Source organism: Mastomys coucha, unplaced genomic scaffold, assembly GCF_008632895.1.
Source record: "Mastomys coucha isolate ucsf_1 unplaced genomic scaffold, UCSF_Mcou_1 pScaffold12, whole genome shotgun sequence".
NCBI classification, from domain to species: Eukaryota; Metazoa; Chordata; class Mammalia; order Rodentia; family Muridae; genus Mastomys; species Mastomys coucha.
The window spans coordinates 51,297,363-51,310,088 of NW_022196894.1; the positions used below are offsets into that span (position 1 = coordinate 51,297,363).

The following is a 12,726-nucleotide window of genomic DNA, read 5'->3' on the forward strand; positions in this document are numbered from 1 at the left end:
TGCTTTAATGGCCACATAGTGCTTTACTGAATGATTATGCAGTTATTACTGCAGTGTTTTAACTAATAATCTTATAATTTCATTATCATACAAGTTATGCATAGTACACATACCTAGGGAAACAAATCTGTTCTTAGACACATTACCTTTCAAAAATAAATCTCCTTATGTAGTATTAGTGTCAAAATGAGAGCGAAATTTTAAATAATTTTTGACATAAATTGACATAGTACTCTTTAAAGCATTTTTGCTAATTTATACTTTCAAAGTAGTGAACAGCATTTTAAATGACTAGTGAGTGCTTCTCTCTCTGCTGTCTCCAGAGTCATAATGCTGTGTCTCATTAATTAAACATTTGTGCATTTGAGAATTCAGGCTGCACAATCTACAAGGGGTTTTAAATGCTTGAAAGCTATAGCCTCTCTTTTTCCTGCATTTTCTACTTGGAATATGAACTAAGAAGTCTGATTTTTAAATTGGAGCAACATTAGTCTTTAAACTTATAAAAATAAATGAAAAATGAAAGTTAAGGAAAGCATCTTCAAATGCGTAAGTTACATTGGTATGTGACTTCCACAGCATTTCTGTGGAACAGTGAAAAAACTTACAAGTGTCAAGGACCTGTGTTTAGGTCGCAGCACCACACACTACAAAATAAAGCATTTGGAATTGTAAAAGGCTAAAAGTGACCATCTGAGGAGCATGAATGGTGAAAGAAATATTTAGAAATAATAATAAAGATGTGTTTGGTTCCTAGAAAATAGAATGTAGGTCCCAAATAGACCTAGTAACTTGACAGTTGTTAAAACAGGTCACACAGTGACATGTTTCAAAAAGTTGTTGTGTCTAAAACCTTCTCTTGTGATGATCTAAACACCTCACCATGTTATCTTCCCATGAAAAAGGAAAGCTGAATGAAAGGGGACATAATAATTAGTGATGCTCTAATGTAGTTTATATTTCTTGTGGTCTCATAGATTTATTGACTCCTCCACTGTGGAATATTACATAAAGTATTTTATTATGTAAATCAGAGATTAATTTGTGACAATAAATTGCTTAAGTAGAACTTTTTCTGAAAAATATTAATTTTTCTTTTTAATAAAAGAATACTTTGTTAGGAATAATATTCTGTTGGCAGCTGCTGTCTTTAAAGCTTACTCCAAGTTCTACAGGCTTTGAAATTGTCAGCTCAATAGTTTCCTGTTATTCTGATGGGCCTTTCTTTATATTTTCGCTGGAGTATTTCTTGTGCCAACTTCAATATATTTTATTTGTCCTGTATCTTCAGGGTTTTAATTGTAAAATCACAAAGGAAGACTTATTTCTGGTATTCTGATTTGTTTTTACATTGAAATATCATCTCATACACAAACTAAGAAAAATGTCTGCTACGACTCTTTAGTTTATGTCTCTGTACTTATGGGATGAGATGATTTTCCTTCAGTGCCATAACCTTTAAAATTTGTCTTTTTTTGCAAATTTAAATTTATTTTGAAAAGAAACTTAAATAAGAGTTCTTAGTACATGTAAAATACAATCAAGTCAGAGATGGTAGCTCATGTCTGTATTATGAGCATAAAATTGCAAAGCTTCTGTAAGGCAAAGGACACTGTCAATAAGACAAAATGGAAACCAACAGATTGAGAAAAGATCTCTACCAATCCTACATCTGACAGAGGGTTAATATCCAATATATACAAAGAACTCAAGAAGTTAGACAACAGAGAACCAAATAACCCTATTTAAAAATGGGGTCCAGAGCTAACCAACAAATTTTCAACTGAGGAATATCAAATGGCTGAGAAGTACCTAAACAAATGTTCAACATCCTTAGTCATCAGAAAAATGCAAATCAAAACAATCCTGAGATTTCACCTTAATCAGAATGGCTAAGATCAAAAACTCAAGTGACAGCTGATGCTGGCTAGGTTGTGGAGATAAATGAACACTCCTCCATTGCAAGCTGGTACTATTACTCTGTAAATCAGTTTGGTGGTTTCTCAGAAAATTGGACATATTACTACCTGAGGACCAAACACTACCATTTCTGGGCATATAGCCAGAAGATTCTTCAGCATGTAATAAGGACACATGCTCCATTATGTTCAGAATAGCCTTATTTATAATAGCCAGGAACTGGAAAGAACCCAGATGTACTTCAACAGAGGAATGAATACAGAAAATGTGGTACATTTATACAATGGAATGCTACTCAGCTATTAAAAACAATGAATTCATGAAATTCTTAGGCAAATGGGTGGATCTGGAGAATATCATCCTGAGTGAGGTAACCCAATCAGAAAGAAAACACATAGTATGCACTCACTGATAAGTGGATATTATCCCAAAAGCTCCAAATAACCAGGATACAATTCATAGACCACATAAAGCTCAAGAAGAAGGAAGACCAAAGTGTGGGTGCTTCCATCTTTCTTAGAAGGAGAACAAAAGTCTCACAGAAACAAATATGAAGCAGAGACTATAGGAAAGGCCACCCAGAGACTGCCCCAACTTGGGATTCATCCCATATACAGTTGCCAAACCCAGACACTCTTTCGGCTGCCAAGAAGTGCTTGTTAAAAGGAGACTGATATGGCTGTCTCCTGAGAGGCCCTGCCAGAGCCTTACATATACAGAGGCAGGTGTTATTAGCCAACCACTACACTGAGCATGGTGTCCCTAAAATTTGTCTTTTTCAAGTATCGTGTTTATCTGAGGATACCCTCCTTTATACTCATTCGCTTGTGTCTTTGTTCAACTGCTCCTAGCGTATTATCTAACACCTTACAAATTTCATCCAGCTGCTGTGTATTTAAACATTCTTAGAATTAGTATTTGATGTTTTCTCCCTCTGCATTTTCATCAACGCATCCTTACAGAATGATCTTTCTGTAAGGTTAGTACATTTTGGAAGTCTTTATATTGTCTTTTTCTTATTTACCACATCAACATATTTGGGTTTAAATATCTTGATTTTTAGCTAAGTTTGATTTGTTTTATTATACCGCTGCTATTTTTTATTCAGAGTAGTTATAATACTACTCTGAGTAGGTTTTGGATATGACAGTACTAAGTGTGCAGTTATGAAAATAATACCTCAGACAGGAGCTCAGGGTAATTGCTTCCAGTTATTGCACGGTATTAATTCTTGAGTCAAGTGTTAACCTGGAAAGCAACAGGAAGTATTCAGTGTTACCCCTATGAAATTGTAAGTTTAGCCAACTTATAGGAGTGGCTTGTTGGCATTAAAGAACTGTTGGAAGATAAAGTATACTCAGATTTAATTTATAATGTTAGGAGTTCAGGGAAGTATAATGAGTAAAGATATGGCTTATTATTAAAATATTGAGGTGGGTAGAAAGGTAAGAGATGAAAATGAGGACATTTTCGCAGGCACACAAATTTTAGACACTTAAAGCTAGGGAAGCTATAATTAAGAAGTAAAAAGTGTGAGTGGTAAGAATAAGAAATAGAAAACGCACTTGGAATAAGAGGGATGATACATGAGAGGTGGCTGGAGAGTATATTAAATGCCATTCAGTAAGCAGGCTAGTCAGCTGTAAGCAGCAGTCCTAAAACTACTTGAGATATATTGAAATAAATGCAGAACTTAAAAATTATATTAGAACTACTGGAGATTAAATAATAATGGGGATTAATAAAAGAGTTTTGATGGGGCCAACAGATGGCTCAGTAGTTAAAAACATGTCGTGCTTTCATAAAGGATGATTTTTTTTTTTTCCGGCATCTGATCAGGTGACTCAAGCTCCTGTGTGTCCAAAGTCAGAGGTGGTGATGGCTACAGCCTCTGAGAGTATCCTCGGTTTTTTTCACTTACAGATATGTAAACACACACTCATCCATTAAAACTTAAATCTCTAAAAATAAAGAATGGTTAAGGGATGCATGAATGGCACAGCTGTGCTGAATTGGAAGGGGAAGCTCGGGTTCCTCTAGCTTTACCAATCCCCATGTGATGCTGTGTAGTGAAGAATGGAAGCTGTGACTTTGCAGCCTTGATGTTCTTGGGTTCTGTAGTTTTGGAAGGGGAGCTATAAGTCATTTTCCTTGGAGCACTCCATAATAGTCTTTTCTGATTACACAGAAAAGGTCTATTACTACCCTATCCCTTACAATTCCTACTGCTGGCTCCTGCACAGTATTATTAGGCAGGCCAGAAGACCTGTGTAGTATATTCAAAGACCTGGGAGCTTAGCTTTAAATGTATGTCTAGCAGGATTTTGCTTCCTTATTTTCCTGCCTGCTTCCCTGCAGATCTCTCTTGGGGCTTCATGACGTAGTGTCATAGTATCAACAGCTTCACTGTTATCTTTCACTCTATAGAAAAATTATCTTTATTTGGATGCCCAGTTGTTTCAATACTTATTATCGAAAAGATTGACTGTCTTGCATTACAAGACCATTGTTGTATGGTTGAAGAACAGTTGATCCTAGGTGCATGATTTTGTTTGGGGTCTCTGCTTTTGTTTGCGTCAACCCATTCCCATTATTTCCTATCTCAGTTATTGTATTATTAAAATCAATCTTAACATTACAGAGTATCAGTCTACCAATTTTGCCCTTCAGAGAAGAGTCCTGGGTCTTGCTCCTATGCATCAAAAAAATCATATATTTATTAGTATGCACCAAACTACTTATGAGATTTGATTGCTCTTTTATTAAGTCTATACATCAACTTAGAACTAGCTATTTAGATATTGATTGTTTCTATATATGTATATAGGATATCTAGCTGTTCATTTTCTTAACTCTTCATTATTATTTTCTAACCAAGTACTGTCATTTTATTCATATAAAACTTTTATATAATGTGAGAATTATCACCTTTATATTTTACCTAGCCTTAATATGAAACATTAGAGTTTCACCAACTAATTATGATATTAGCTAGAGTTTTTTGTGGAATGCTTTATAAAAATGAGAAATTGGAATTTTACTTTTAGTTTTACAAAGTTTTTATCATGTAATAAAATTACACTAGTATTTTTAGAAGTGAGATCAACCTGGGCCATTTGGAATAATCTCACTTGTTCTGTTATATAATTCATTTTATACCTTGGGGAAATCTACTTACTAATATTTTGTTAAGACATTTGTGAAAGATGCTAGGTTATAGCTTTCTTTTTTGTATTTTCAACATATTTTATTAATGGACATGTCTACACCAATGTTTGTATGTACATGTGTATGTGTGGCTGTGCATGCCTGTGTGTCCAACTCAGAGCTGGAAAGAACAAGGTGTCAGATTCATCAGAGCTAGAGTTACAGGTGTTTTCAAGAAGCATGCTTTCACACATGAGCTGTGGGATCCAACCGTCCCCATGGTTTTTCAGTAAGCAATACAGTGGTTAAGAAGTATTTCACAGTGGCTGGTGAGATGGCTCAGTGGATAAGACCACTGACTGCTCTTCCGAAGGTCCTGAGTTCAAATCCCTGAAACCACAACCACCCGTAATGAGATCTGACACCCTCTTCTGGTGCATCTGAAGACAGCTACAGAGTAATTATATATAATAATAAATAAATCTTAAACAAAAGACACATATTTCAAGCACTTATTTTTTAAATAAGAGGGAAAATGTATGTTTAGTTTCAACTAATATGTTTGAGACAATTTATTCTGTTCTCTACTATGGAGAATTGGAAATAATTTTTACCTTAGATGGCTGGTTGAATTTACTAATAATACATTTTGGTTCATTCTGTTTTGTAATGTACAAATATTGCTTAAATTATTACTGTATCATCTACCTATATCTTTCTATATCTGTCAATATCTTTATAGATATAGATATGTATAGCTATTTCATAGTGGAACTAAGTAGGATAAAACATAATCCAGTGAATACTAGACATCAAAGTCATAATATGTTATATATGTATATATGCATATGCATGTGTGCTACTATAAAAAAGGGAAGAGATTAGCTTACTAGTAGTATTCAATGTTAGTGGTTATAACAGATACTTTTTCAAAATATTCTTAAAAGTATGTTCTTTATAGATTGAGAATTTGTATTTGTTATTATTTTCTTTAAATAACAAAATGTCACACTTTGGTTTTTCCATTTTGAAGTATTATATGATTAATATATTGATATTTACTTCAACATATAGGCTTATGCTTTAAAACTTTTAAAGTGCTCTCTCAGCGATATATCTCCAGAATTGAATAGGGAGGTGAGAGGCTGATTTAACAAAAGAGACTTTAAAGAAACAGCAGTACTCCATATGTAATTGGAGAACTAATGCAGAGAACAAATTGATTGTGAAGCAACAGAATACTGAATATATTTTATATTCTTTAACAAAAAACTGGGACAAAACTCTTATGTATTCAAATTTTCCCTGAATCTTTTCCTCTTCTACACTCATTATGCAGTCAACAGCACAAATCCATATTCACACTCACTGACATTAATGTTGTAATTTAAGATGTGTTACAAAATGATATCCCTTTAAAAGGAAATACTGTATTAACAATAAGAACATGTGTTACTCTGACATTCTTCTTCAGTAGTGAGAGTAAAATAAGGTAGTTTTATGCGAGGACAGTGTATGGAATAAAGGATGACCAATAACTTGCTATGAAAACTGTCAAGGAATGAATTATTTCCCTACAATTAAGTCACTGTAATACTTGTGAGTTGTTAGATATTTTCTGATAGAAAAGAGCATGGAGGTCAGCGTCTCCTTGTCTTTTATAGAACATTCAGTTACACTATTATGAATGGAATTGAAAAATTATGGTCATAACTACATGACCAACTCTAACTATCTCAGTTCTGAACAAGATGATGATGATCATGATGGTTAATATGAGATTATTAATCATAATGCTATCTCTGGATCTGTCATAAGAATTTTGTCCAGCCATTTACAATAACTGGCTGTAATGTAATACAAGGCAAAAAACTATACTTGTGTATCTGAGTCAGCTTTACAAAAACTAAATTCACAATTTTAGGATCAGGAACTTCAATCCTAATCTACTAGCAATCTTTCTGAATACACAATGGGACTATTTAAAACATTTATCCAATTCAGCACTTTAAAGAACATCAATATGGAAAAGTAGAGACTTTCTCATGATTTTCTCTGTCCAATCACATTAGGGCAGAGGGAGACATTAGGGATAGGAGAAGGGAGGGGGAGCAGCAGTTGAGAAGACAGAGAGAGGGAGGGAGAGAGAGAGACAGAGACATAGACAGACAGAGACAGAGACAGAGAGGAGGGGAGAAGGAGAGGGAGAGACAGAGACAGAGAGATAGAGTGACAGAGACAGAGACTGACAGAGATAGACAAACAGAGAGAGAGGTCTGAGGAGGAGAGGGAGAACCAAAATGGATGTTGATGGTGGTGTTATCAAAAGGTTAGAAAAATTGTGATAAAGCTTTATCATTATCATTTGGCTCTGAAATTATTCTATTGGCATCTTGGAAATTGTGTTACTATTAATACATAAATCTGATTGGCCAATTAAGCATTAAGAGTCTATTCTACTGGGTAATTAGGTGTTGAGATGGCTAACCAGGGGTGTGTGGGGTGTTGCATGAAAGTAAGAGGAACTCAGGGAGCCCTGACCAAGAGATGGCCTGGTGGGAGTCATGTGGCCTAGCAGGGCTGGCAAGTTGTCTGGCCTAGAGACCTAGCAATTGAGATCACCTGGCTCAGGGGCTAGCTCTAGATATTTCCTGCAACAAGAGACTATATTGTTAAAACCTTCAATAGACATATTATTTGAAAAGTTAACAATTAGTTACATTCAGAATTTTCTTATTCTTTTTTTTTTTTGTATTTTAAAACTGGTTTATTTACATGTTCGATTATAGAAAAAGCTCACAAAATTAAACAATTCAATTGAAAAGCATACTTTAAATTGGTTTGTTAGACAGCCAGGTGTACGTTGTCCACTATTATGGAAAACTCAGTTATCTGGGCCATTTCTACACTGTAACAGTCTTGTAAATTCTTAGAGATCTTTTCTTCATCACTTGCTATTTCTTACCCATTAAATCACTCCTCATACCGTATTCTCCTTCTCTATATTACTTTTTTCTCATCTTTTCTTTTCGTTTTTTCTTTTTAAAGATTTGTTTATTGTATTTATGGGTGCATTGTATGGTCTTCAGATACACCAGAAGAGGGCATCAGATCCCATTACAGATGGTCGTGAGCCACCATATGCTTGCTAAGAATTGAACTCAGGACCTCTTGAAGAGCAATCAGTGCTCTTAACCACTGAGCCATCTCTCCAACCCATGTTTCTTTCTTTATAATATTAAAATTCAGCTTCCCTCAAAATCTGATTACAACACATTGTCTGTGTTAATGGCCCCTTTAAAATAAATTCTAATGAAGATGGTTAATGGTAAAATTTACCCATGTTATTTGGACAAAGACTAATTTTTTTGTTACTTCAAAAGTGTTTAAGAGCTTAAATTTACCCAACAATCTCTGCTTCTTCCTCTCTTCCTCTTCAATTTCTCACTTTCTCTCCTGCCTCAGCCTCCCACATAGTAGTTTTGCTAGTGTGTGCCATCACACCCAACTAAGCAATTTGATCACACTTTTTGTTTAATGCTTAGTCATTTTATATTGGATATTTTATTTATTTACATTTCAAATATTATCCCCTTTTCCAATTCCCCTCCCCCAGAAACTCTCTATCCCATCCTACTTCCCCCTACTTCTATAGGGGTGCTTCTCACTCACTCATTCACTCACTCACTCACTCACTCACTCACTCACTCAATCACTCACTCACTCACTCAGGCCTCCTGGCCATCCCATTCCCCTACACTGGGGCATTGACCTTTCACAGGACCAAGGGCCTCTTCTCCCATTGATGCCTGACAAGGCCATCCTCTGCTACATATACAACTGGAACCATGGGTCCCTCCATGTGTATTCCTTGGTTGGTAGATTAAACCCTGGGAGCTCTGGTTGGTTGATATTGTTCTTCCTATGGAGGTTGCAAACCCCTTCAACTCATTCAGTCCTTTCTCTAACTCCTCCACTGGGGACTCTGTGATCAGTTCCAAGGTTGGCTGCAAGCATCTGCCTCTGTATTTGTCAGGCTCTGTACCTTATTCTCATTTTTCATTCTCATCACACCAGAATTGTGTACGTTATGGAAAAAAATTAAGTTTGTGAAAATAAGACTAGTTTGGATGTACATTCCTATACAAATCTGAATTCAAAAACTTCAACATTTGTTAGTGCTTTAAAATAATAAGAGTCAGAGATCAATCTCAGTGATAGAGTGCTTACATACATTGTGGTTTTAGCTAATAATTAAATGAAACAAATAATAAAATCCATTGTTGTATGTAACACATAAGGCATTACAGAAATCTACAAATGGAAAAAAACAATCAAATAAGAGAGAGAATAACTGTGGTCTGTGAACACAGCTATGTATCTATACTAGAGTCCTGCATCTGAGGCTCAGATAACATTATAGAAGATGGGGCAAGAAGATTATTGCAAGAGCGTATTTTATATATGTGTTTGAAGCTGTAATCTACAGTCTCAAGAAGACCAGGATAATTAGAATATCTGTTTCCACATGGTGGACAGGAAAAGCTTTACAAGTCTGTACCCCACGTTAAAAGACCTATCATAAAGGCACGACTGCTGAGATACAGAGAAAAGGTTATGAATTTTAGAGGGAATGACATAAAGGATTGAAGGGATGAAAATAATGTAAATACAATATTCATGCGTTAAATTCTAAAAAAAAAAAAAATAGTTCTTGATCAAGTTTAAGAAAATGATTTCCTGCTTCTTTTTCCAAGCAACTGCCAAGATGGCTGACGTGGAGCAGAAGAAGTAGACCTTCTGCCAGTTAACCTACCAGGGTGTAGACCTCGACCAGTTGCTCTGACATATCCTGTGAGCAGCTGACGCAGTTTGTCCAGCGCCTGCCAGAAGCGATGCCTGAAATGTGGCCAGTGGTGGAAGTAGCACTCACTGCTCAAGCGCTTGGGAAGGGCCAAGAAGGAGGCACCTTCATTTAGAAGTCCAAGGTAAAGCAGGAGAAGGTGGGTTGGCGGGCCAAGGGAAGGGTGAGAGAGGAGGGAACAGGAGTTTGTTCTTCTTGTTGTTTTTTGTATTTTGTTTTTTGGTTTTTGTTTTGTTTTGTTTTGTTTTTTTGTTTTGTTGTTGTTGTTTTGTTTTGCTTTGTTTTGTTTTGGAGGGGAAACTGGGAAAGGAGATATTGTATAACATGTAAATAAAGAAAATATTTAATTAAAAAAAAAAGTCCAAGGTAGTGAAGATGCACCTGAGGGACATGATCATTCTGCCCGAGATGGTGGGCAGCATGGTGGGTGTGTACAATGACAAGACATTCAGTCAGGTGGAGATCAAACCAGAGATGCACGGCCACTACCTGGGCGAGTTCTCCATCACCTACAAGCAGAGAAGCATGGCCGGCCCTGTATTGGTGCCACCAACTCCTCTGGGTAGCAGAGGACAATAATAAAGACTCATTTTTTGGTCAAAAAAGAAAAAAGAAAATAATTTCCTGTGAAAATGTATGTCTAAGCCTCTATTTATTTCAAGTATCACTGGGTTTCACTGTGATGTGTTGTTCTTAAAATTTCTTAATTCTATCATAGTACTAATACTGATTATAGTATACATACTATTTTTTGTAAGTTCATTTAACAGTAGAAATTACACTGTAAATTAGTAATTTACTAATTACTTAAATTTTAGTTGTGCGACCATGTACAAACACTTGTAGTAGAAATATTCACGTAGAGACAATTCAATCTACATGATTTTTTTATTTTGCTGTTTTTTTAAACTTTTGTAGTTTTTAATCTGCTATTTCTACTGTAGTTAATAATAAAGGCTTATAAATTATTCTGTTTTTCTGAGTTATTCTTCCAAAGTTTAAAATAAAATATAATTCTTTCATCATAGTGAATAAGAGGAAAAATAGGATTCACCATGCTTTGGTCTTCTAAGAGCTAAAAAGGAAGGCCACATTCCTATGGCTACATCTAATTTCAAGGATTTAGGATTCAGGTTATACAAATACCACAGGGAAGACTGTTTTATTAAAATATCATTTGAAATCAAATGTTTTTATAAGGTTCTCTTTGAAGTGGTGTATTTTAGTGCATCCTTGTACCTTAAGTGGAAAAAGAGCATTCACATGCAAAGCAAACAAGCATACTAGAATTTATTTGCTAGGTAATCCATTTCATCCATGTGGAAAAAAAAAATCCATGATAAACACCTGACAAATCTGAAATATAACTATTATTTTGTGTATAAATTATTTGTAAATAAGCCTTTAGCATTCCAAAAGACTAAAGTATATCTTTAGATATTTTGTGTATTAGTAAGTCAAACAATCCATTGTGAGTGGTTTTATTTTCTTTATGTTGGCACGTCTTCACAGCGTGGGAAAATTATAGGCAAAACTTTTGCCAACTAACACACTGCCATCCATCCATGAATAACAGATCGTGGAATATTACCCCCACAACAATCTGAGAAGTTTCTTGTTACTTACAGAGAAAGGAAAAATGAGAGCTTTGCTTTCTGCAATTCCTTCCTCTACCCATAATGTCTAAGCATCCTTCAAATGGATGATTTTAAGGGAGGCTAGGGATTTTCCTGAGAGCTAGGTGGTACCTATAAAAGCAGAACTGTTTTTAACAGCCCATGTTTGAATCCCTTATTCCTTAAGGTGTGATCCCTAGACAAGGGGCATTAAATCATACATCTCATTACAAACAAAGACCTTACATTGCAAAATTATTCAAAGTGCATTGGTTGTGATGGAGATCATAGAACACTTTCCTTTTGTGAGTAGCTAATTTCACTTAATATAAGATTTTTCAGTTATATCCAGTTTCAAATGACAAGGTCTCATTCATTCTTATGACTAAATTATGTCATACTACGCATGCCATATATTTCTTTTTGTGTGTGTGTGTAAATAATTAAATTCTTATTAGATATTTTCTTTATTTACATGTCATATGATATCTCCTTTCCCAGTTTCCCCTCCAAAAAAAAAAAGTAAAATAAAATAAAAACAAAAACAAAAACAAAAATAAACCCTGTTCCCTCCCCACTTCCCCTGCTCACTGACCCATCATCTCCCACTGGGGAATAGAACCTTCACAGAGCCAAGGGCCTCTCCTCCCATTGATGACAGGCTATCCTCGGCTATATACATGCTGCTGGAGCCATGAGTCCCACCATGTGTACTCTTTGGTTGATAGTTTAGTCCCTCGGAGCTCTGAGAGCACTAGTTAGTTCATATTGTTGTTCGTCCTAATGGGTTGCAAACTCTTCAGCTCTTTGGGTCCTTTCTCTAGCTCCTTCATTGGGGACCCTGTACTTAGTCCAATGGATGGCTGTGAGCCTCTCCTTCTGTATTAGTTGGGCACTGTCAGAGCCTCTCAGGAGCCAGCTCTATCAGCCTCCTGTCAGCCAGCACTTGCTGGCATCCACAATAGTGTCTGGGTTTGATGATTGAATATGGGAAGGATTCCCAGGTGGAGCAGTCTCTGGATTGTCCTTCCTTCAGTCTCTGCTCCATGTGCAGAAGATATCATAGAATACATTGACATAATAGTCAAAGAAAATGCAAAATGCAAAAAGTTCCTAACCCAAAACATCCTTGGAAATCCAGGACATGTATTTCTTAAACACATTCATTTGTCAATGAAA

General features: G+C 35.6%; 1 long non-coding RNA gene across 2 annotated transcripts in view; it reads right to left on the reverse strand.

Annotated features, from left to right (window-relative positions):
- LOC116086454 overlaps positions 1-12,726 on the reverse strand; it is a 58,921-nt gene that overhangs the window by 15,429 nt on the left and 30,766 nt on the right. For both annotated transcript variants that reach the window (XR_004116937.1, XR_004116938.1), the window contains exon 2: positions 3,100-3,168. This is a non-coding gene — a long non-coding RNA (uncharacterized LOC116086454). The remainder of the gene's footprint in view (positions 1-3,099; positions 3,169-12,726) is intronic.